The sequence below is a fragment of the Lissotriton helveticus genome, chromosome 7 (assembly GCF_964261635.1).
Source record: "Lissotriton helveticus chromosome 7, aLisHel1.1, whole genome shotgun sequence".
NCBI lineage: Eukaryota > Metazoa > Chordata > Amphibia > Caudata > Salamandridae > Lissotriton > Lissotriton helveticus.
The window spans coordinates 1,914,668,523-1,914,695,275 of record NC_136068.1 but is presented as its reverse complement, the minus strand read 5'-3'; the positions used below and the strand labels follow the sequence as shown (position 1 = coordinate 1,914,695,275).

Sequence of the window (26,753 nt, the reverse complement as noted above, 5' to 3'; positions counted from 1 at the left end):
AAAAAGTAGAAAGAGGAGAAGAAAAATAGCAGAAGTATCGTGTATTAGAGGAAAAAGTAAAGGAAAGAGAAGAAAAGGTAGAAAAAGAAGGTAAGGGAAAGGAAAGGGCAGAAGCAAAAGAGAATAGCGAGAGCAATACAAAAACAAAACATATGAACAACCATGGAAAAAGCAGAACCAAAAACATACCTACAGGGGGAGGATTCAAGGAGGTAAGGGGAGGGAAGGAACCAGACAGGATGAACGGTATAACCGGGAACGAGCAGGACGGAGGACCGGGATGCTTCATGTCACAAGACGGGAAGAGCTGTGGGAGGAAAAAGAGCAACATGAACGAAGGTAATGAAACATTGGAGGAAACACAAAAGGGTAGGAATCAGTCAGCAAATTGACAAGATAAGACAACAAGGAAACATGGGGGACATAAATCAGCCAGCATTTGAGAATGAAGAATCCATGTTGTATGAATGGTGAGCGTTGATGAAGCTCTGAAGGCGTAGGGGGTCTTCATAAGTCGTCGTCCTGTTGTTAAAGGTGACCCTGAAAGAGCAAGGCTGAAATAGTCCATATCAAGCGCCCATGGCGCGAAGAGCGGCCCGCATGTTGAGGAAAGCCTTCCTTCTGCTTGCAGTAGCTTTGGCATAATCCTGGGCGAAGAATAAAGTAGATCCGGACCAAGTAACTCGCTGAGATGATTTAGCTGCAGAGAGAACTTTCAATAAGTCCGTATATTCTAGAAAATATAGGATTACCCCTCTCGGTTTTTGTGAGGGTGAAGCAGTGGAGGAAGGACGACCCTATCTGTGCGCTCTTTGAATGTTAAGGTTAGTATCGTCCGGCATATGAAGGACTTTCGGGATAAAAGATTTGAAGAAAGTAATAGGGTCAGACCCCTCCTGTTCTTCATATAATCCATAAATACGGAGGTTATTGCGTCTATTACGGTTTTCAAGTTCCTCGACTTGACGCTGAAGAGTAAATACTTGAGATTGAAGAGGAGAAAGCTTCGCACAGGTATCCGTAAGGGAAGAAACAGATTGCTCCACTGCAGTAACCCTGTTGTCAATTTGCGACCAGTTGTCAGTGAGAACCTGTATTTTTGCATTTGTTTCTTCCATAAAAGGGCGCAAAGCTCTAATCTCTTCCAATAAGATTTCCATAGAGACAGAGGAGGCAGATTTAGGCAGTAAAGGAGGACTGTGCTTAAGGCGTTTAGTGAGGGATTTGCCTGAAGCCGCCGCAGCAGGATCCGCCGCCGCCATATTGTCTGTCAGAGATAACGAGTCCTGTAAAAGGGAGAATTCGGTAAATAGCTTCGAATTCTTGATGAAAATAGGCTTCGTGGAAGGTTTCGAAGAGGGAGTGCCTTTCAATCTGCCCATGAAGAGAGGTAACAAAAGCACGGCCAAAAATGACGCATTTATTGCGAAGAGCAGGATAGCACAAAATGGCCGCCGTAACAAAGTCAATCAAAAAAGAGGCAGCATATAGAAAGTTGTAAATACGGAAACAAGTCCAACAGGTCGAAGAGGAGAAATTGAGTTAGCAAGGGTTACATTAGCGTGGTAGAAAAAGCCACAGTCTTTCCAAGAAAATGTGAAAGGTCGGCATCCCAGCGCCAAAGTACAAACAAAATGGCGGGCGCAAGGGAGCGATGCAAGCGGGAACTCACATCGTCGATAAAGTTGTTAATTCGTCGTGTAGGAGAGCCGGAAAAATCCAAAAAGGAGGAGTAGATGTTCCGACGTCCTCACACCCGAAAAGTAGCGCTGAGGAAGCACGAAAAGTACACAGCCTGCCAAGGTCTCCGAAGAGCGTTACCCGGAAGCCACCATTCCCATCGGGCACCAAGCCACGCCCCCGTCCCCCCACCTTATTGATTTTCCAACAAAGCTCTTCCATCAGCTGTCCTAGCGCGCATTTTGCAAAAATGTTGAATGCTTGCCACCCACTATGTTTTGAAGGTTTGGTGGGATTCTAGCCATTTTTGCATGTTTGCAAGACAAATTGGGAAGCTGAGTTTTCTTTTTGAGAAGCAAAAGATCAATAATCCTGACACACTAGAGGGCATGTTACCAACAAATAGCGATATTTATCGCTAAGTAGGCTTAGCGGCAATATTTTTATCGCCGCGCATCACCGTTTTGTATCGCTGAGAGAACTTACTATTAAGAAGGTGTATCTCAAAAGCGATAAACATCCAGGCGATAGCAGCGAAAAGCGAATATTCACGCATTAGCGACAAAATGCTTGTGATCGTGGGCGGTCAGCGGACTGGTAAAGCAGGCGAGGAGGCCGGATATAGTGGGCGATAGCGATTTATTAGGGTTTGTTTATACAAGGTTTATACGGAGACAGTAGGAGAGTCCGGTCCAAATCACGGGAAGAGGTGTCCGTCTTCTTCTTTCTTGTCTGGGCGGGATGAGAGTCCAAGGGAAGGCTGGGTCTTTGGTGTAGCTGCCTCGTTGGGGTCGGAGAACACCTCGGAGGACAAACAAGAGACAAGAGGGAGCCGTTAGCTGTGCTTGGATTCGAGATCCTGTACCTTCACCGTTAACCCGGGAGTGTGAGGATACGAAGGGGAAGTGAGGGCGGTACGGGTATGGATCAGGGAAAGGAAAGAAATAGAAGTGCACAGGGATGTGGGGAGAGGGGTGCTCTTTGTACAGTGTGAAGTGCGTATTTACAACCTGTGTAGTGCTTACTTGTGACGTGCCTAGGATAGCGGGAACAATTTACACTGGGAGGGCTTTATAACTATTTACACGGGCACCTAGCGTGCTCAAGGGAGTAACTGGTACTCACGCGCTCCGCCGTAACTCTCCTCCGAGTTACGGCCGCTCTCCAGCCTCCTCCGTGGGACTCCACCACTCTTCGGACCACTCCTCGCGTTCTCCGTTCCCGTCTTCTCCGTCCGTCACCGGTCCAGCCGAATTCTCCTGCCACAATCCTTCGACAACGCTCGTGTCTTCTCTTCCGGCTTTTCTGTATCCGACAGTCGGTGGAGAGGCGGGCCTTCCGGGGTCACGGTGTATCCCTTCCGGTCCTTCGACGCCTCTGATTGGTTCCTGTACAGGAGAGAGGGGCGGGATGCCTGTCGTCAGGGACGCTGTTGTTGGGGGCTCTACGCGTCTACCTGAACGGGCTATGGTGTGAGGCGGTAATAGGGGAGCTAGATAGTCTCGGTTATGGGGATCTCGGGTCTCGAGATCACAATGCTCTTAGCCATGTTATGCACCTCCCATTGGATAACATGGCTAAGTACTGGTCTGGGCAGGAATTAGTTTTTGGAGATATTCGCGCTTAGCGTGAATATTTCCATCGCTACGCCTGCCTTGCTAATAGGCGATAGCGTCGTTATCGACTGCTTTCAGTTGCTAATGAGTTGGGTATGCCCACTTTGCATATCATTAGCGATAAATATCGCTGACAACTAAAGCGGGCCCCAAACCGCTCGCTATCGCCTACAAGCTGTCGCTGACTGCTGCTAGCGACAGCTTGTGAATAGGGCGATAGAATTATCGCCGCTTAGCGGGCGAAAAAGGCTGCTAACGCAGCGATATTCGCCTATCGCCCTCCTTGGTAATATGCCCCTAGGAGTTTTCTCCAAGCATATGCGAGAACTTTGACGCTCTTTCCCTGGCAATGATTGTGAAGAGATGCTTGTCAGATGTGCATCAAAAGCAGAACTGAAGCCTTGTGCTGAGCTTGGTGGCCTTTCACTGCCATAGACACAGTAGTGCGGAAGCTGTTGGCCAATCACAAAGGAGTTTCTGGCAGTTAAGTTAGCTGTGGCTCCATAGTTAAAAATAAAGAAGTACTCTTGCCTCTAAATGAGTAGACTCCACGCACAGTCTGAATCCCATGGTCAAAGAGTGGTCCTGTTGCAAAGTATACAGAATGCTGAAGATGCTCAAGGATGATGAGTCGTTGTTGAGGGTATTCACGTTGCCCCACTTAATCGAGTCGGGTGTGACTTTGGCTTCAGTGGCTGATCTACCTAGGAGTCCAAGTGAAGTCCCGCACAAGGCCAGCTGCCTCTGGCCTTCTAGTTTTCATGAGCAGCACAACCTGAGGTTTTCTTTGGTTGCTGACAGTTTCCTTGCTGGGCTCCCAAGCGACGTACTGATGAATCTCCCTGGTCCAGCTGACTTGGTTGCAATTTTTGAGAGTTAGAATTTGGTCTCCCCGGCTGCCCATTGGCATCCAGCAGTGATCAGGTTTCTTGGTGCCAAAATATCAAGGGCGCAGGCTCCTCAGTTTTTATGGACCACTGGATGTAACAGTGAGTCAGCCAATTGACTTGCGGAGTCACCTTCTCTGTTTGACACTCCTGAGCAACGTCTACACAAGTGGGGAACAGCAGGCAGGCAGGAGGTACACTCTAGTCTTTGGCGTAGCCTTTTTTTTACTAAGTCCAGGGAGAATCAGGGCAGTCCATCTTCAGTCCTCCCTCCAGTACAGAAGTGGTCTGAGGTCTGGAAGCCAGGGGTATCACTTTTATAATTGGTACAGGCCCACAGGGATATGGCAAATCACTAATCAATGGGCTACTAGGCACAGTCCCACCTGATGACTTACTGCAAAGTGTGTCATCCAGCTATCCCAGGGTGCACTTTTCATCCCACTCCCAAAATGTCAGAACACTCTCTCGGTATGTGGAACTACCTAGCCCAAAATAGAGGCATGGCTACCTGTGGCCACAGTTTCTCCTTCTCTGCTCAAAATGCCAGCTAGTCTGAAAAAACAAATGAGCATGCCTTTCAAAGTGTGACTACCATTTGGCCTTCAAAGTGGCTTCCCTTTTGAAATGTGCCTTTTAGACTCAAACACACTCTGGCCATCCTTCCAGAAGGAGGTCAAACCACTTTCCCTAGCAGACACATTTTTAATGTTCCTGAGAGACATTCTCACTTTTCCCCAGAAGGGAAGCAGGCTGTCTGTAGTACAGAGGCTGTGTGTAGCCTAACACAGCTACGGGACAACTATGGGCAACAAAGTGGTAACTTTATAAAGTTGCCACTGGTAGAATAGTTACATTAATTTAACTTAAGCAATAATATTTGATGCAAAAATGTGCTTAATAACTTGAAGTACCATAGTAAGTAGTTCACTTTAAAAGTTAGCACTACTCAGTTGTTAGCATGTAACTCCACACACGCCAATGGGGCTACTAGCCTTTCCCCAGTAAAAACAACAAGCATTTGCAATGCAATAGGTCCCGCATTAGGAAAGTTTCAGCTATTGGTATTGTAAATGACACATTTTTTATTTATGTTTTGGTTTGGAAAATAGCGAAATTAATAGCTTTGTCATTTACAATGCCAATTCTTTTAACTTTCGTAAATGTGATATGTGTTGTATTTACGTGACTTAGATGTATGGATATTACAAATAACAATTGCTTTTATTTATTTAGCTTTAATAATTAACACTTAAATAAAAGTTTTTGTAATTTATAATGGCAATAGCTTAAACTTTTGTAAATAACTTTTGTGAAGATTATGTTCAGTGAATTTTATTGTGATGAAAATCCAAGAACAGAAGTGAAATATTAACATCTTTTTGTGACATTTGTAATAAAGCTTGAAACATTGACAGAACATATTTGAACCAGTTGTTGTTGAATGCTTGCACAGATTGATGCTGTGGTGGTGCTGAGTGATGCTGTGACGATGCGATAGATAGATAGAGTGTAATTATGTGGTCATGTAACTATGTGGCACTGAGTGGTATTTGGAGTGTATGTTGCATTGAGTGCAGGGTAATTAGGTGGCGTCTAATTATGTGGCAATGAGTGGTATTTGGAGTGCATGTTGAATTGAGCACAGTGTAATTATGTGGTGTGTAAATATGTGGCACTGAGTGGTATTTAGAATGTATGTTGCATTGAGCACAGTGTAATTATGTGGCGTGTAATTAAGAGGCACTGAGTGGTATTCGGAGTGTATTTTGCATTCAGTGCAGTGTAATGATGTGGCGGGTAATTATGTGGCACTGAGTGGTATTTGGAGTGTATGTTGCATTGAGTGCAGTGTAATTATGTGGTGTGTAACTATGTGGCCCTGAGTGGTATTTGGAATGTATGTTGCATTGAGTGCAGTGTAATTATGGGGCGTTTAACTATGTGGCACTGAGTGGTATTGGGAGTTTATGTTGCATTTAGTGCAGTGTAATTATGTAGTGTTTAACTATGTGGCACTGAGTGGTATTTGGAGTGTATGTTGCATTGAGTGCAGTGAAATTATGTGGCGTGTAATTAAGTGGCGTGTAGTTATGTGGCACTGAGTGGTATTTGGAGTGTATGTTACATTGATTGCAGTGCAATTATGTGACGTGTAATTATGTGGCACTGAGTGGTATTTGGAGTGTAAGTTGCATTGAGTGAAGTGTAATTATGTGGTGTGTAACTATGTTGTGCTAAGTGGTATTTGAAGTGTATGTTGCATTGACTGCTGTGTAATTATGTGGCATGTAACTATGTGGCACTGAGTGGTATTTGGAGTGTATGTTGCATGGAGTGCTGTGTAATTATGTGGCACTGAGTGCTATTTGGAGTGCATGTTGCATTGAGTGCAGTGTAATTATGAGGAGTGTAATTATGTGGCAACGAGTGGTATTTGGAGTGTATATTGTATTGAGTGCAGTGTAATAATGTGGCATGTAATTATGTGGCACTGAGTGGTATTTGGAGTGTATGTTGCATTGACTGCAGTGTAATTATGTGACGGGTAATTACATGGCTGTGAGTGGTATTTGGAGTGTATGTTGCATTGAGTGCAGTGTAATTATGTCGCGTGTAATTATGTGGCACAGAGTGGTATTTGGAGTGTATGTTGCTTTGAGTGCAGTGTTATTATGTGACATAAAACTATGTGGCACTGAGTGGTTTTTGGAGTGTATGTTGCATGGAGTGCTGTGTAATTATGTGGCACTGAGTGCTATTTGGAGTGCATGTTGCATTGAGTGCAGTGTAATTATGAGGAGTGTAATTATGTGGCAACGAGTGGTATTTGGAGTGTATGTTGCATTGAGTGCAGTGTAATTATGTGGCATGTACTTATGTGGCACTGAGTGGTATTTAGAGTGTATGTTGCATTGACTGCAGTGTAATTATGTGACGGGTAATTAGGTGGCTGTGAGTGGTATTTGGAGTGTATGTTGCATTGAGTGCAGTGTAATTATGTCGCGTGTAATTATGTGGCACAGAGTGGTATTTGGAGCGTATGTTGCATTGAGTGCAGTGTAATTATGTGGTGTGTAAGTGTTAGACCTGTCAGCCTTTTGGTGGTCCCTCCTATTAATTATTTATTTATTTTGCCCCTCAACCTCTTTATTTTTTATGTCCACTGGACTTTTTAGGTGTTGACCTAGGGGTTAGGTGCTCTTTGCCCTCATCGTCTTCTTCCTGAGGCCTAGGTGCCTCCCTGTCTGAAATTACAAGACCCACAAAATGGTGTCCTGCCAACTGCCAACTGCTACCTCAGGGCTTCGGCCATTGGGTAAACAGAGGGGCTCCAGAACTTTCTGGTCCACTCTAGACCCACTGGCCCTAGGCTATATATAGTGGAATGTTGTGCGGCCATTTTGTGTAGAGCACTGGTGTGAGAGGAGGTCAGCTGGAGTCCAGGCTGTGGAGTGAGGAGGTGGGCGCTCAGTAAGGAGTTTGACAGTCCCCTGGGGCTGCTCTCCTTGTTGTAAATATCTCTTTGTTGTATGACACCCCCCCTCAGCTATAGATCTGACCCGGCGAAACCGTACCCTGAAAAGACTACAGGTTGCGAACTGAAGAGAAACTGCCAGGTGGAGGTGGAGAGGTCAACCTCCAGTAGGGAAGTAAGAAGCCTCTTCGTAATACGTCCCCCAGCAGTGGAAGTGGAGGGCTGACACAATCCTTAATTGGATGTGGGCTTTGAAACGCTGATCGGAGGTGCCCTCCCCTCACCTATCTCCTTACCGGGACTTTGCTGCATTATCCTAGCCCGGCATCTGTGTGGTCTGAGGCGGCGAGTCTGTGGGGGCTCGGAGCGGAAGGGGTGCCGCATTGTGAGGACGAGTCCGACAGCGCCTCATGAAGTGAGCCAGGTGAGGAGGTGGCGTACGCGCAGGGAGACGGGCTCCTGAGACGCTAGCTGCGGAGGAGCGGGCCGTCATCAGGCCGGTGCCCGGAGGTCTCCTGATAGGGGCAAACCGCAGTGTGGGAGAGCGGAGCCGGAAAGAGAGAGAGAGGCGGGAGGAGGCGTGACCGGGAGGCGTGTGGCAAACGAACTGCGCAGGAGCGGAGGTACTTCACTGCCGGGTGCTCAGCTACGAAGCTGGGGCCGACTCCTGCGTGTTGTGCTGCCCTGTGTGGAAGCCTCCTCAGAGGGAAGCCCTTGCCCTGTCCTGCGCCTCTCACAGAGATGTTCGAGGAGGGAAACGCTTGGGTTCAGAGCGTCTCGACAGGTACCAGGAGACGGGTTCTTTTCCCTGCTTGATCCCCTCGTACTGTCAAGTAATTACCCCCCAAGTGTCCACCGTAACCCCTGAAACCGCCTCACAGCAGTGAGATCAACCACTATAAAGTAAGCGTGGTGGTGAGTGAAGGAAGTTGTTGACATTACCGTGGGGAGCCTTCAACATTTAACGAGGGCTGGTGAGTCACAGAGAATGGGGAATCGGCTCAAACGGTGTCAAAAAAGGAAGCGAAGTGAATTATTTCAGCACAAAAACATCCTTGAATAGGGGGAACCAAAGCAATATCAGAGTGGCAACAACGTGTAATTGTGGAACCAGGAGGGAGGTGAACTAGACAAGGAAAGTTGTAATCAGACTGGAATGATGGCATGCCTAACTAATTCAATGTGAGATTTTTATGTAACTGAAGTCAGAGGTTCCTTTTTGTTGAATCTGGTAATAGCAACATACTAATGGACAGTAATAACTTACTCTTCTCGATATGAAGGATTAGAATAAGAAATGGAGGGAGTGTAAATGGTTCATACCCGGGTGGATTGAAAACTCAATCAGAAAGGTCTTAATAATACCACCCGAGTGGAGTTAAAATAGTGATCCACAGAGTCCAGAATGATTTTGGCGAATAGTAAAACAAGTAATGTAAATGCCCTGTATGAATTGTAAATGTGGTCCTAGAGGCGACTAAAAGAAAAACAAGAATCTACCATAAGAGAGTATAAAGCTTTTCTACTTTTATAAGAATTAAGGTGTAGTGTCATTTTTGGATGGATGGACACTGAGTTACTGAGTGGGTGAGACGCAAGCTTAACACATGTACCTTTGAGATAGGCCTTCCCACTCCGAGCCAAGCTACCCTATGTGGATTGGTAACCCCAGGTCCAATATAATTGGTGTCCAGCGGTGGGATATTACTGTGTTTGCGTCCACTCTATAGTAATCTAGTGTACTCCATAGGCCTACACCTGGAGTTTTCTCCTTGCGGACTCCCTAATTATATTTTTGTTTTTCCAAATTTACTCCTGGTGGTGGGTGGAGGAAGTTTCAAGTTACCCTCTGAAATTATTCTTTCTAAGTGGCTGTCCCGCACTCTTCGTGGCACAATGGAATTCGCACTGGAGGAGTTAGAAACCTATAATGTGGCTCAACTCCGTGAATTTTGTCAAAATATGGGAGTGTTCTTCAAGCGTGGTGCTAAGAAGGGGGAACTTCAAACCAGCTTGAGGGCGTGGGTGGCAGGCCACCCAGATGGGAAGAAGAAGGAGGAGACAGACAGGGAAACTGTCATCGGGGTAGATGTGCTGTTGCAATCTGAGAGGGAGAACTTACTGACAGGTCCCAGAACACTCTCAAGAGAGGGCAGCAGTTTCTCAGCGAGAAGCTTAACTGAAGCCGAACTAGCAGACAGGAGGCAAAAAAGACAGCTAAAGTGGGAGTTAGCCAAGTTAGAAAAGGAGAAAGAGGAGCAGAGAATGGCTCACGAATTGAAACTCAGGGAGTTAGATCTCAAGGCCCTACAGGCAGGGACTTCCAGTTCTCCAAATGGTGGCAGCGAATCAAAGTATTTGACCAGGGAACCCAGGCCTTACCTAGCCAAGGATGTAGTCGCCAGCTACAGTATGGGGGATGACATCGCCAAGTGGCTGGCTGCCTATGAGGTCTCCTTAAGAGCCCATGGGATCCTGGAAAAACACTGGGGGTGGGGGGGTTGTACAAATACATGCCTCTGCAGGAAGGGATACACTCTTGGCCCTAGAGCAGGGAGAGCAGACCCACTACCCCACCATGAAAGTGGCGCTAATAAGAAAGTTTGGACTGACCCCAGAGAAGTGTCGGCAGAAGTTCAGGGGTTGTCACAAATTAGGCACACAGAATTGGGTGGATTTCTTGGACTACGCAAAGAAGGCATTAGAGGGATGGGTGCAGGGCAGCGAGGTAGAAGACTATGAGGGGTTGTATGACCTTATACTCAAGGAGCACCTACTCGAGAAATGTTTTCCCGAGCTGCGTCAACACCTGGTGGACAGCAAGCTGACCAACCCCCGGAAGCTTGCAGAGGAGGCGGACATCTGGGCGAGTACCCGGGTGTCCTCAAAGGGGACTGGAGGGGATTCCAAAAGGGCCGGACAGGGCGCCCCCCAGAAGAAGGAGGGGGGAGATAAAAAGCGGGAGTTCTCAAAAGGCCCCCAAAACAGTTTCCAGGGAAAGGGAACAGGATTCACTGCTAAGGCTAACCCGCCCCGAAACCCTCATCCTGGCCAAAGCCAGCAGCCAAGGGTTTTCCACTGCTTTGAGTGTGGTGGTGTTGGACATTATAAGGGAATTGTCAAGTGCCCAAAAAGACCACCCCCTGCCACCGGAGGAAAAGCCCCGGGAGTCGCTAGTGTAGTGCTTGGGGAGGAGTTGCCCATTAGATAAGGGGGGTGAGTGGGCGGGTGTCACCTTAGTGTCCCTGGGAGATCGGGAGATGGTTCCTAAGATCCAGGTGCCCTCAAATACTGTAAAGTATGGGCAATGGGTCACCATCAATGGCCAAAGAGGGGAGGCTCTGAGAGACACAGGAGCCAGTATGACTATGGTAAGGAGTCAACTGGTGTCTCCAGAGCAGGTGATTCCACATGTACTCCACCCCGCGATGGCTGACGGCAGATTGGGCCACTACCCTGTGGCCGAAGTTCCATTTGAGTGGGAAGGGGTTGCAGGTTCACTTCGAGTTGCCGTAAGCCCTGCCGTGCTAGTTGATTGTCTGTTGGGAAATGACATGGAGCACAATGCTTGGAAAGAGGTGGAATACCGGACTCATTCGGAGATGCTGGGTACACCTGACTGGGCCTGTGCAAGCACAAGGTCTGCGACTACCCGGAGAGGGAGTTCGCCTGGGCTGGAGCCTGGAACAATGGCCCAGCCCGCTGCCAAAAAGGGAAAGACCCGAAGACAGGAGAAGCCTGCTTCGGCTTCCACGCCCCATGAGACAGATCGGTCACCTGCGGTGGTGGGCCAGGAGTCCGTGGAGTGGGAAGTAGTCTCCCTGGAGGACTTACCTATCCCTGCTGAGTGGCATGTGGAAGGAGGGCCTACCAGGGAGGAGTTGTGTAAGGGCCAGAAGGAGTGCCCTACCCTTGAGGGACTGAGGCGACAGGCCGAAGCCCAGGCAGCAGGGAACGTTGCTGGGAACTACCATAATTACTGGGAGGATGGAATCCTCTACAGTGAACCGAAGGTACCTTTGCCCAGTTCATCACGGGCCTTGGTAGTCCCTCAACGCCACCAAACCTTTCTTTTGGAATTGGCTCATGAAATTCCCTTGGCAGGACACTTAGGACAGGACAAGACCTTTGCCCGGCTTGTCCCCCACTTTTACTGGCCTCAGATGAAAGTGGCATCCGACACATACTGCCGGACATGTGTATCCTGCCAAGCCAGTGGGAAGACAGGGGTGAAGCTGAAAGCTCCCCTGGAACCACTTCCTGTTGTTAGCACCCCCTTTGAAAGGGTGGGCATCGACATTGTGGGGCCATTGGATCCACCGACTACAGCTGGTCACAGGTTTATCCTGGTTCTGGTGGATCAAGCCACACGGTACCCAGAGGCCATTCCTCTGAGGACTGTCACTGCACCTGTAGTGACTAGGGCCCTGATGGGGATCTTTACCCGAGTGGGTTTCCCCAAGGAGGTTGTGTCTGACAGGGGGACCAACTTCATGTCAGCGTACATGCGGGCTATGTGGAAGGAGTGTGGAGTTACCTACCGGTTTACCACTCCTTATCACCCACAGACCAATGGTCTAGTGGAAAGGTTCAACAAGACCTTAAAAGGCATGATAAGAAGTCTGCCTGAGAGCTTGCGGAGGAAATGGGACGTCCTCCTACCCTGTTTGCTGTTTTCCTACCGGGAAGTGCCACAGAAAGGAGTGGGCTTCAGCCCCTTCGAACTTCTGTATGGGCATCCTGTGCGTGGACCTCTCAGCCTGGTGAAGGACGGATGGGAAAAGTCTCTCAGGAAAGCTTCCCCAGGATGTGGTGAGCTACATGCTGGCCTTCCGGAGCCAGATGGCAAAGTTGTGGAAGCAAGCTTCTGACAACTTGGAAGCAAGTCAAGCAGTAATGAAAGAGTGGTATGACCACAACGCTCACCCTGTGGAGTTGGAGCCTGCCAGAAAGTGTGGGTGATGGAGCCTGGAGAGCTAAGTGCCCTCCAGGATCGCTGGACAGGCCCCTTTGAGGTGTTGGAGAAGAAGGGTAAGGCCACCTACCTGGTGGATCTTAAGACCCCTCGACAGCCCCTACGGGTGCTGCATGCCAATCGCCTCAAACCCCACCACGAGAGGCCCGAGGTCATCTTCATGATGGTGACTGATGGTGCAGAGGAAGCGGAAAGCGAGCCTCTCCCTGATCTTTTTTCGTCTCAGGAAAAGGATGGGTCGGTGAAGGGAGTGATTCTCTCCCCATCCCTAACTCCTGAGCAACGAGAGGACTGCCGCCAGGTCTTGGAGCAGTACTCCTCGTTGTTTCCCTTGTCCCGGGAAGGACCCACCTGTGTACCCATGATGTGGACACAGGAGACAGCCCACCAGTGAAGTCTAAGACCTACCGGCTGTCAGACAAGGTGAAGGCTAGCATCCACGGTGAGGTTACCAAGATGCTGGAGCTAGGAGTCATTGAACCTTCCAGTAGCCCCTGGTCTAGTCCGGCGGTTCTAGTACCAAAAGCTGCCCCACCGGGCACCACTCCAGAACTGAGGTTCTGTGTGGATTACCAGGGACTGAACTCAGTGACCAAGACGGATGCACATCCGATCCCCAGGGCGGATGAATTTATTGACCGGCTGGGAGCTGCCCAATACTTCAGTACCTTTGACCTTACTTCAGGGTACTGGCAGATCTCCCTTACAGATGGAGCAAAGGAGAGGTCAGCCTTCTTCACGCCTGAGGGCCACTACCAGTTCTATGTGATGCCCTTTGGGCTCAAGAACGCCCCTGCCACTTTTCAGCGGCTGGTGAACCAGGTCCTTTCTGGAATGGAGGCTTTCTCCGCTGCTTATCTGGATGACATTGCTGTCTTCAGCAGCAGTTGGGAGGACCATTTGTGTCACTTACAAGCTGTTCTCCAAGCCCTGAAACAGGCTGGCTTGACAATCAAGGCCAGTAAATGTCAGATCGGGCAGGGGTCGGTTGTGTACCTAGGCCACTTGGTGGGCAGGGGAGCAGTGCAGCCCCTCCAGGCAAAGATTGAGGCAATCATGGCCTGGGAGCCCCCCAAGACCCAAACTGAGGTCCGAGCTTTCCTGGGCCTCACAGGTCACTACCGTCGCTTTGTGAAGGGGTATGGCACTATTGTAGCACCCCTCACAGAGCTCACATCCAAGAAACAACCTCGACGGGTAGTCTGGACAGAGGCTTGTCAGCAAGCCTTTGAGAAGCTGAAACAAGCAATGTGCGCAGCACCGGTCCTGAGGGCCCCAGATTTCTCCAAGGAGTTCATTGTCCAGATAGACGCATCAGAGCATGGCATTGGGGCAGTGTTATCGCAACTCAATGAAGAGGGTCTGGATCAGCCTATAGTCTTCCTGTCCAGGAGACTGCTTCCCCGGGAACAGAAGTGGAGTGCAATAGAGCGGGAAGCCTTTGCGGTGGTATGGGGTCTGAAGAAGTTGCGGCCATACCTGTTTGGCTCGCACTTCCTGGTTCAGACTGACCACCGACCCCTTCGTTGGCTGATGCAAATGAAGGGAGAAAATCCCAAGTTGTTGAGGTGGTCCATCTCCCTACAGGGAATGGACTTCCGGGTGGAACATCGGCCTGGAGTGGACCACGCCAATGCAGACGGTCTCTCTATGTATTTCTGCCTTAGTGATGAGGACTCCCAAGGGGTTGGGTAGTTCTCCCCACTTTCAGCTGGGGGGGACGCGTGTTAGACCTGTCAGACTTTTGGTGGTCCCTCCTATTAATTATTTATTTATTTTGTCCCCTTTTTGCCCCTCAACCTCTTTATTTTTTATGTCCACTGGACTTTTTAGGTGTTGACCTAGGGGTTAGGTGCTCTTTGCCCTCATAGTCTTCTTCCTGAGGCCTAGGTGCCTCCCTGTCTGAAATTACAAGACGCACAAAATGGTGTCCTGCCAACTGCCAACTGCTACCTCAGGGCTTGGGCCATTGGGTAAACAGAGGGGCTCCAGAACTTTCTGGTCCACTCTAGACCCACTGGCCCTAGGCTATATATAGTGGAATATTGTGTGGCCATTTTGTGTAGAGCACTGGTGTGAGAGGAGGTCAACTGGAGTCCAGGCTGTGGAGTGAGGAGGTGGGCGCTCAGTAAGGAGTTTGACAGTCCCCTGGGGCTGCTCTCTTTGTTGTATGACACCCCCCCTCAGCTATAGATCTGACCCGGCGAAACCGTACCCTGAAAAGACTACAGGTTGCGAACTGAAGAGAAACTGCCAGGTGGAGGTGGAGAGGTCAACCTCCAGTAGGGAAGTAACAAGCCTCTTCGTAATACGTCCCCCAGCAGTGGAAGCGGAGGGCTGACACAATTACTTAATTGGATGTGGGCTTTGAAACGCTGACCGGAGGTGCCCTCCCCTCACCTATCTCCTTACCGGGACTTTGCTGCATTATCCTAGCCCGGCATCTGTGTGGTCTGAGGAGGCAAGTCTGTGGGGGCTCGGAGCGGAAGGGGTGCCGCATTGTGAGGACGAGTCCGACAGCGCCTCATGAAGTGAGCCAGGTGAGGAGGTGGCGTAAGCGCAGGGAGATGGGCTCCAGAGACTCTAGCTGCGGAGGAGCGGGCCGTCATCAGGCCGGTGCCCGGAGGTCTCCTGACAGGGGCAAACCACAGTGTGGGAGAGCGGAGCCGGAAAGAGAGAGAGAGGCGGGGAGGAGGCGTGACCGGGAGGCGTGTGGCAAGCGAACTGCGCAGGAGCGGAGGTACTTGACTGCCGGGTGCTCAGCTACGAAGCTGGGGCCGACTCCTGCATGTTGTGCCGCCCTGTGTGGAAGCCTCCTCAGAGGGAAGCCCTTGCCCTGTCCTCCGCCTCTCACAGAGACGTTCGAGGAGGGAAACGCTCGGGTTCAGAGCGTCTCGACAGGTACCAGGAGACGGGTTATTTTCCCTTGCTTGATCCCCTCGTACTGTCACGTAATTACCCCCCCCCCCGAGTGTCCACCATAACCCCTGAAACCGCCTCACAGCAGCGAGATTAACCACTATAAAGTAAGCGTGGTGGTGGGGGGGAGTGAAGGAAGTTGTTGACATTACCGTGGGGAGCCTTCAACATTTAACGAGGGCTGGTGAGCCACAGAGAACTGGGGAATCGGCTCAAACGGTGTCAGAAAAGGAAGCAAAGTGAATTATTTCAGCACAAAAACATCCTTGAATAGGGGGGACCAAAGCAATATCAGAGTGGCAACAACCGTGTAATTGTGGAACCAGGAGGGAAGTGAACTAGACAAGGAAAGTTGTAATCAGACTGGAATGATGTCATGCCTAACTAATTCAATGTGAGATTTTTATGTAACTGAAGTCAGAGGTTCCTTTTTGTTGAATCTGGTAATAGCAACATACTAATGGACAGTAATAACTTACTCTTCTCGATATGAAGGATTAGAATAAGAAATGGAGGGAGTGTAAATTGTTCATACCCGGGTGGATTGAAAACTGAATCAGAAAGGTCTTATTAATACCACCCGAGTGGAGTTAAAATAGTGATCCACAGAGTCCAGAATGATTTTGGCGAATAGTAAAACAAGTAATGTAAATGCCCTGTATGAATTGTAAATGTGGTCCTAGAGGCGACTAAAAGAAAAACAAGAATCTACCATAAGAGAGTATAAAGCTTTTCTACTTTTATAAAAATTAAGGTGTAGTTTCATTTTTGGATGGATGGACACTGAGTTACTGAATGGGTGAGACGCAAGCTTAACACATGTACCTTTGAGATAGGCCTTCCCACTCCGAGCCAAGCCACCCTATGTGGATTGGTAACCCCAGGTCCAACAGTAAGTATGTGACAATGAGTGGTATTTGGAGTGTATGTTGCATTGAGTGCAGTGTAATTATGTGGCGTTTAACTATGTGGCAGTCAGTGGTTTTTGGAGTGTATGTTGCATTGAGTGCAGAGTAATTATGTGCCACTGAGTGGTATTTGGAGTGTATGTTGCTTTGAGTGCAGTGTAATTATGTGGCGTGTAATTATGTGGCACTGAGTGGTATTTGGAGTGTATGTCACATTTAGTGCAGTGTAATTATGTGACGTGTAATTATGTGGCACTGAGTGGTATTTGGAGGGTATGTTGCATGTACAGCAGTGTAAATATGTAGCATAAAATTAGGTGGAACTGAGTGGTATTGTATGGAGTGTGTTGCATTGAGTAGAGTGTAATTATGTGGCGTGTAATTATGTGGCACTGAGTGGTATATGGAGTGTATGGTGCATTGAGTGCAGTTTAAGTATGTGGCGTGTAATTATGTGGCACTGAGTGGTATTTGGAGTGTATGTTGCATTGAGCATAGTGTAATTATGTAGCATATAGTTATGTCGCACTAAGTGGTATTATGAGGAGTGTATGTTGTATTCAGTAGAGTGTAATTGTGTGGCGTGTAATGATGTGGCACTGAGTTGTATTGTTTGGAGTGTATGTTGCATTGTAATTATGTGTAATTATGTGGCACTGAGTGGTATTTAGGGTATATGTTGGGTTGAGTGCAGTGTAAATATGTAGCATATAAGTATTTGGCACTGAGTGGTATTTGGAGTGAATGTTGCGTTGAGTGCAGGGTAATTGAGTGAGGGAGATAGATAGATAAATAGATAGATAGATAGATAGATAGATAGATAGATAGATAGATAGATAGATAGATAGATAGATAGATAGATAGATAGATAGATAGATAGATAGATAGATAGAGTGAGTGAGAGCGATAGATAGATAGATAGAGTGAGGGCAATAGATAGATAGAGTGACGGCGATAGATAGATAGAGTGAGGGCTATAGATATATAGATAGATAGAGTAAGTGAGGGCGATAGATAGAGAGAGGGCGATAGATAGATAGAGCGAGGGCGATAGATATATAGATAGATAGAGTGAGTTAGACGATAGATAGAGTGAGGGCGATAGCTAGATAGATAGATAGATAGATAGATAGATAGATAGATAGATAGATAGATAGATAGATAGATAGATAGATAGATAGATAGAGTGAGGGCGATAGATAGATAGAGTGTGGGAGATAGATAGATAGATAGATAGATAGATAGATAGATAGATAGATAGATAGATAGATAGATAGATAGATAGATAGACAGACAGACAGACAGACAGACAGACAGACAGACAGACAGACAGACAGACAGACAGACAGACAGACAGACAGATAGATAGATAGATAGATAGATAGATAGATAGATAGATAGATAGATAGATAGATAGATAGATAGATAGATAGATAGATAGATAGATAGATAGATAGATAGAGTGAGGGCGATAGATAGATAGAGTGTGGGAGATAGATAGATAGATAGATAGATAGATAGATAGATAGATAGATAGATAGATAGATAGATAGATAGATAGATAGATAGATAGATAGATAGATAGATAGATAGATAGACAGACAGACAGACAGACAGACAGACAGACAGACAGACAGACAGACAGACAGACAGACAGACAGACAGACAGATAGATAGATAGATAGATAGATAGATAGATAGATAGATAGATAGATAGATAGATAGATAGATAGATAGATAGATAGATAGATAAACTGAGGGCGATAGAGAGAGGGAGGGCGATAGATAGATAGAGAGATAGAGTGAGTGCGACAGATAGATAGATAGATAGTGTAGGTGGGTTGTGCGTGTGTGGGGTTTTGTGTGTGTGTGGGGGGGCTGTGTGTGTGGGGTTGTGTGTGGGGGGTTGTGTGTAGGGGTTGTGTGTGGGGGGGTTGTGTGTGTGGGGTGTGTGTATGGGGAGTTTTGTGTGGGGGGTTGTGTGTGGGGTTGTGTGGGGGGAGGTTGTGTGTGAGTGGGCGTTGTGTGTGGGGGGTTGTGTTGGTGGGGTTGTGTGTGTGGGGTGGTTGTGTGTGGGGGGCTGCGTGTGTGGGGTTGTGTGTGTGTGTGTGTGTGGGTGTGTGTGTGGGTGTGTGTGTGTGGGTGTGTGGGGTGTGTATGTAGGGGGGGTGTGGGGCATGTTTGGGTGTGTGTGTGGGGTGTGTCTGTGTGTGGGTTTGTGTGTGGGGTTGTGTGTGTGGAGTTGTGTGTATGGTGTTGTGCGTGTGTGTGGTTGTGTGTGGGGGGGTTTGTGTGTGTGTGTGGGGAGTTGTGTGTGTGTGGGGGGTTATTTGTGTGGGGTTTGTGTGTGGGTGTGTGTGTGGGGGGGTGTGGGTGTGTGTGTGGGGGGTTGTGTGAGAAGAAAAAGAAAGAATTTTATTGAGAATGACCTTCAATTAAAGTGAATTAACATTAAGGAAGGTGGATTTAGTGAGCATAGAATAAGATGGGTGAGATATAGAACTAGTATCAACAAGTGGCAACCTCGATAAAATTGAGAATTTCTCAAACGTCATAAAAAAAACTTTTCAAAGATTATTACATAACTCTTGTAAACTGGGCGAAGATTGTATACCAATGTAAGCGAGGGTAGGGGCATACAACAGTAAAAACTTTGGATTTGTTGAGGTAATTTGAATATGGGTGCTATAAATGTTAATAAAAAAGAGATATCAAGCACTTTCTTGTATTCATATAGGTCTTGATGATAAAAGTATTTGCCCTAATTTGCATAGTGCAGTGCCATTCGAGCTCCAGTTGTTTGCAGCATGGTTTAGTGTCCATTAATTAAAATGGACGACCACAAAGCAGAAGGATGGAGACGTTTGCAAAGAAATCACTTAAGTGTATGGATGACGGAATGGCAAATGCAGTGGTAATCGATTCATTGTAAGTTTTAGTGTGGATTTTATGGTTCTCTTAAAAAGTAGTTGGGTCTTATTAGGAGATTCGCCCATGCTGTCAGCTAAAAATAAGCTAATAGAAGGTTAAGAAAAGGCTAATTTAGTGACTGTTGGCGGTTCACGATGACAGTGATTGTGACTGTTGCTTGAGAATGGCTCCCACCCCCATCAACCAACAACCCAATTTCTCACATTGATGAACTGTAGAACCTGATTTACTGACATCACGGCTATTGGTTTGAGCAAAGGGACTTTGTCTGTTCAGATTATTGGCAATGATTGCCTTGTAGCATTAGCAATATTTCATACAGATGTTGAAGAGTTAGATTTAGGGCATGATCAAATGGAATCAGAAAGTAATACTAAGTGCTTCTCTTCAAATAAAAGCCCTAAATGATGCCTGCTGTTTATGTAGGATGCCTGGTTCGGGGGTTATAGGGCAGCAGTGTAGTGTCAGAGATACATTAGAGCATTCAATTGCTGGTGTCTAAGTGGGAGAGGACTATGGCCTGGAATTTTCCCACAGCTGGTTTCCACTAGAACGTTTTCATGTTCTTCAATAGGGTCAGGATTCACCTTGCTGTGAATGCTGTTTTTTTTCCTCAAAAAGTCACCAATAAGGGGGCCTATGAATGACTTTGCATTGGAGTCAGCTATGAATGTGGTGTTCCAATCGACTTTAGAGAGGCATGCTTGAATTATGTCTTACTGTTGGTGAACACAAGTGTGAGAAGTGGATTTTTAGTTGAGATGGATGGTAGTCCACCACAGGAAATAATGTCACCTATCTTGTTTGGTCCAATAAAGGTTTCAGCAACTTAAATCTGAGCAGCAGGCTTCATGTAACTGCTCGTAGCTGTGAATTGACCAAATGAATTTAATTGTAATCACTTTAAGGCTATTTCCTTCACTGTCCTGAACATATGAGTTTCCAAGCGCTACCGTTGTTAAAGTCTAAACAAATGTGCATCTGAGGTGCTGCGTAGCCCTGGCATATTCTCGATTGAAGTTCTCTAGACCATCCCTGACTTTTAAAACCAACACAAAACTATGAGATTATAAACCCAGGTTTGGAGAAATTAGTGGACGTACTCTCAAGTCAATCACTCTGAAATATATTTAGAATGTGATTGTAACATTTGTGCCTTTATTGTTTGATATGTGTTTCATACTTTTAAGCGAAACGGAAATAAACCATTGTGCCGTCACTGCTGCTCACGTGGCATATTTCTGACCAGAGCATGGCCGTAACAATGACGCTGTAAGCAGTTGCAAATTTAGGCCTCGCACCTTCTTGTCAACAGACTACAGGAAGCCAACCAACCGTGACCGCATGTCGGGAAAAGTGCATTTTTCAAAGTTTCATGTTGCGCACACACATGCCCTAGGGGCATGTGTGTGCGCAACATATGTGCACACATCAATTTCAGGGGTGCAACAGGGTGTCCTTTGGACACCCCTGCACCCTTGAAATCTCAATCTCAATTTGCGAATCGCTAATTGCAAATAGCAAATTGAGATTGTCTTCCCATGCATTCCTATGGGCCTCTACCCCCATAGGAATGATTGGGGAGATATTCCTTAATTGTGACTCGCAATTTGCGAGTCGCAATTAAGGAGTTATTAGAAATCGCAATTTTTTTAGTGATTTCTTGATGCATAGCATTTTGCTTTTCCTTAATAGCGAATTGGTATTTTTCGCTATTAAGGAATAGCAAAAAGTGTTCTTGATGAATCTGGGGGAAAATGAACAAGCAATAACTGGATTCGCTGATCACATAAATGCGAAAAAAGAGACATGCTGCTCAAGAGAGGGGATGCAGTCACATTGATAAGGATTTTATTTGGCATTATATTACATGTGTGATATATAGTAGGAAAAATTCAGTAAGAAATGTTGGTAATCCTGACTGAGGGAGTTTGCCTCTGGCATCTATACAGGCGCAGTTCCCGCTAGGTATACTAGTGCCATCGACTGAATAAAGTGTGTATTGCTCAAGCATGAACAGTCATACCGACCACATGAGTTAATTGATTAAAAAAATTGGAACAGAGTCGCAAAAATGTTCAGTGGGGGCAGAAAGTATAATCTGTGAAGCCAAACGTGGTTTTGCACATATTTATATTGTGGCATATTGAGTTTGATAGTAATTCAACTTAATGCAGTGTATTATCTTGGTAACATATCTTCTTTTTACATTTTCTCATAGCTCTTTTCACCTCGTTGTTTCTCAAACTATAAATAAATGGATTTAACATTCGAATGACAATAGTAAACATAACAGCAAACAGCTTGTCTTTTTCCAGTGACACCTCGGATGTTGTTTTCATATAGGCACCAAACTCACTTCCATAGAACATGATGACAGCAGTCAGGTGAGCGGAACAGGTGGAAAATGACTTTTGCCTTCCACTGGTGGAAGACATCTTCATTATATTTGTAATAATTAACACATATGAAATAATTGTTAAAATAAATGGACACAGTCCCATCACTGCTCCTTCTGCAAAAGTTACAATATTAATGAAAAATGTGTCTGAGCAAGAGAGTTTCAGAAGAGCAGTAAAATCACAAAAGTGATTGATTTCATGGGATCCACAAAAGGATAGATTTGATATTAAAACAGCATGTGGGATGATGTCCAGAAAGCCAAGCATCCAGGAGGCAACAGCCAGCAACACCACTGCTCTCTTGCTCATTATAACTGTATAGCGAAGGGGTGGCATATGGCAACATACCTGTCCAGTGCCATGACCGAAAGCAAGAAAAACTCTGTGCTTATGAAGGAAGAGCAAACATAGAATTGAAGAATGCAGGCAAAGAAATTGATTGATTTATTGCCTGTTAAACAAATCTCCAACATTTTTGGAATGGTGCCAGATGTGAAACAAATATCTAGGAAGGACAAGTTCATGAGAAAATAATACATGGGCTTCTGAAGATGAGAATCAGCGCATATTATTGTGATTATGACAATGTTTCCGAGCAGGGTTGTTAAATACATATGAAAAAAAACAATGAAAATTGGAACTTGAAGATGAGAGTTTTGTGATAACCCCAGGATGGAAAATTCAGTGAAGAAAGATTGATTCAACTTTTCCATATTTGTAATGCTTCTTGGCTGTTGGTCAATGATTATAATGATAATCTGGAGAAAAAATACACCCTTTTTAAAACAGTTATAACATTGAAATATTCTTTTGTCTGCTACTATTAAAGAAAATGGTCAATGATAAGTAGTTTTTATGAAGTATTTTATGGCACACAGAAAAGTGACCTATCTGTTTTGTCCGCCAGTCCTTAAGAACAGCATATGGCTCCCCTAAACTTACTAAATATATGAATATATATTTAAGGTTTTCAGGTTCGATGAAAGGTTCTAATGACAATCTGAAAGTAATAAAAAACATTCATTTAAACAAACTGATATTATAAAATAATTCTGAATAATATCACTGGTACAGCATTGTAGTCTGTTGCTGTGACTAGTGTGCTGAAACCATTAGAACTATTTCAAAAGGGCCCACTGAGATCCACCAAATAAATGGAAAATATGACAATACTATACTGCATTTACAGTTGGAGGTAGGCTACTCACTTTAGGGAAATGGCCCTAATCACCAACTCTTAACATTTTTCTTTATTTTTCATCTTTATATAAACGTTTGTCTGGCACCTTTTCCACAGTTATGACAGGGTCAGAAAGTTGCCTTATTTCTCCTGGATATTACAATACATGTCATTCTGTTCATACATTTAAATAAAATATTTATTAATCTCTAAATATTAAAAAAATGGCCAACAAACATTTTATTTTCACATAATGTTCTCATTAATAGTATGAGGAACATCTTCTCAATTGTGCAGTCTAGCAGAAGCTGTCACAGTTCATTCTTATTACACTTTACCTCTATTTTGTGTCAATGTGTTTCAACTATTGATAGTATCTGCTTGGTTTCTTCAGGACAACAAATACCTAATCTACAAAAACACATAACAACAAACTTTATGTTTTATATAATTTATTTTGGAATTATCATACTATAAATGTAACCCTGTTCCTCCATTCATCTGTGAGTAATGTTAATAGAATGTGGAATTTTAATCCGGATTCCTAAATGCATGTAAAGCTACAAGAAAAATACATGAATCTACCAACCCCTCACCTATAAATGGCACCCCAATCTACTCACCTAAACAAAAATGATGGGCTTGTAAATCACCATAATTTGTTTCGTGGATTGAGTAGATGCTTCTTGTAATGCTCCCAACTGGGTAATTGCACATATATTTTACAATTATGAAGCTGTCAAACCCCTCAGTATGATGGTAGACCGTTGATTTGTCAGATGACAAGCACACCAAACATAGACAGCAAGAAGTACAGATGGACCAGGGTCTCATGGATGACCTCACCCAATCCGAAACACTCCCTCTAAAAGAAGATCCCTCACCATCACTACTAAGGCACTCTGCAGCAATATTTAGGTACAAATATTGACCTGCACTTATATTAACTGCACAATAGCATCTACAAGCATAATGGGGAGGTGAGCAGATGCAGAGTTAGAATAGTAAGTCTATGCTTCCCAGAGTATGCTTACCCTGATCATATGTTGGAAGTTAAGATTGTAAAGTTGGCCAATATTTTGTTCCCTAATCATATGTTGGAATTTAACATTGTGAAGTTGGCCAATCTGTTGTTATCTTGATATTTTGACAAACAATCCAATACTAATGGACCTTGTTCAATACTACCATCAATAAAACAACTAACAAAAGCAGAGCTCCTTCAAGTCCATCAAATATGCCAGTCAACTCCTTGACACTCAATTATGACTGTCAGTCATCACACAAGACTCCATCAATCACTTACTCCACAATAAGAGCAAGAGACTCAAACAAGCCATTCAACTAAAACATGAAACAGAAATCCAAATTACCTCCCCTTGTACATTGTTCTAACTTAAATAGATTTCCTTCAATGTCCTCACATGCTGATCTCACCAACATTGTAAACTCACTCAATGCTAAGAATTACGTAGACTAGCATACAACATGAAGATATTGTAGTGTCATTGATTGTTAAATCTCTTTGAGAAGATGCCCTCACAACCCTCCTTAACATACTCCTCTCAGTCCTTAGTTGGTCTTCAAACATTGTTACATCACATAGACATACACAGTTCAAGTCATTAAAGACACCCTCCATCTCAACACCAGAAGCAATGCCTTTTCTCCAGATCCTGCTCAAACTTTCCACATCTTTCAATGCAATCAGCCATCTCCACGTATTCACACCCTGTAAATGTTACATGGACTTCTCTAAACCAGTCAAACAGTGTTTCACCTCATACCTGGCCACCACCAACAGAGCTTACTGGTAAGGGGTCTGGTTCGCAAATTGCAATTTGTAGTACATTTTGTAGTTCTACAAAACATACTACAAAATGCAATTCACAAACTACATGCAGAGTGTTATGACTCCGCTCCTCCTATACTTACGTGGGAAGTCAAGTCAAGTCAAGTCAGAGAATTTATATAGCGCACTACATACCCAGAGGGTCTCAAGGCGCTTAGAAAGGGGAGGAGGATTATTTGTCAAATATCCATGTTTTAAGTTGCTTTCTGAATGCTAGGTGGTTCTGGGTGAGGCGAAGGTGAGCGGGGAGTGAGTTCCATGTTTTAGCAGCCAGGTATGAGAAGGATCTGCCACCCATGGTGGTCTTGTTGATGCGAGGTACAGTGGCGAGGGCTTGGCTGGAAGAACGTAGTTGGCGGGAGGGGGTGTAGAAGGACAGTCGTGAGTTGAGGCATTCTGGTCCGATGTCGTAGAGTGATTTGTGTGCGTGGGTTAGCAGTCGGAAGGTGATTCTCTTATTGACGGGTAGCCAGTGGAGGTTTTTTAGGTGACCCGAGATGTGTTCGTTGCGCGGGATGTCTAATATGATCCTGGCTGATGCGTTTTGGATTCGTTGGAGTTTCTTCTGGAGTTTAGCGGTAGTACCTGCGTAGAGGGTGTTTCCGTAGTCCAGTCGGCTCGTGACTAGAGCATGGGTGACTGTTTTCCTTGTTTCGGTGGGGATCCAGCGAAATGTTTTTCTGAGCATGCGAAGAATGTTGAAGCAGGATGAGGATACGGCGCTGACTTGTCTGTTCATTGAGAGTGAAGAGTCCAGGATGACGCCTAGGTTCCGTGCGTGGTCTGTCGGGGTGGGTGCTTTTCCCAGGGCTTCCGGCCACCAAGAGTCGTCCCATGCAGAGGGGGATGTACCTAAGATGAGGACTTCTGTTTTGTCTGAGTTCAGTTTCAGACGGCTTTGTTTCATCCATTCGGCAACTTCTTTCATTCCTTCGTGTAGGTTAGTTTTGGCGGTGTTGGGGTCATTGGTGAGAGAAAGGATTAGTTGAGTGTCATCCGCGTAAGAGATGATGTTGAGGTTGTGTTGACGGGCGATGGCCGCGAGGGGGCTCATGTATACGTTGAAAAGGGTGGGGCTGAGTGAAGATCCTTGTGGTACGCCACAGATGACTTCAGTGGCCTCTGATTTGAATGGTGGGAGGCGGACTCTCTGTGTTCTTCCGGTGAGGAACGAGGTGATCCATTCAAGTGCTTTTCCTTGTATTCCGATGTTTTTGAGGCGTTGTAAGAGGGTGCTGTGACAGACCGTGTCGAAGGCTGCAGAGAGGTCAAGGAGGATGAGGGCGACTGTGTCTCCATTGTCCAGTAGAGTTCGAATGTCGTCTGGTGCTGCGATGAGGGCGGTCTCAGTGCTGTGTTTTGCTCGGAAGACAGATTGTGAGGAGTCGAGGGATTTGTTGGCTTCGAGGAAAGCGGCGAGCTGGTTGTTGACAGCTTTCTCGATGACTTTGGCCGGGAATGGAAGGAGCGAAATGGGGCGGTAATTTTTGAGTTCGGTGGGGTCCGCTGTGGGTTTTTTCAGAAGGGCGGTGAGTTCAGCGTGTTTCCAGCTTTCCGGGAAGGTGGCGGAGTTGAAGGAGCAGTTGATGACGTCTCGGAGGTGCGGTGCTATGATGGAGTCTGCTTTGTTGAAGATGTGGTGAGGACATGGGTCTGTGGGGGATCCTGAGTGGATGGAGTTCATCAGGCGGATGGTGTCCTCAGTGGAGATTGGGTTCCAGTCGTTAAGGGTGTTCACGAGGGGAGAATGTTCAGCGAATGATTGGGTGGGTTGGTCTCCGGGTTGGTTGTCGAAGCTGTTGTGGATGTCTGCAATCTTGTTGTGGAAGAATGAGGCTAGGGAGTCGCAGAGGGCTTGAGAGGGGGTGATGTCGTTGGAGTTGGCCGAGGGGTTGGAAAATTCCTTGACGATGTTGAAGAGTTCC

At 46.0% G+C, this 26,753-nt stretch overlaps 1 pseudogene; it reads right to left on the bottom strand.

The window, feature by feature from the left end:
• Positions 1-21,562: 21,562 nt before the first annotated feature.
• Positions 21,563-22,509, bottom strand: LOC144769944 (olfactory receptor 1C1-like; annotated as a pseudogene).
• Positions 22,510-26,753: the final 4,244 nt, after the last annotated feature.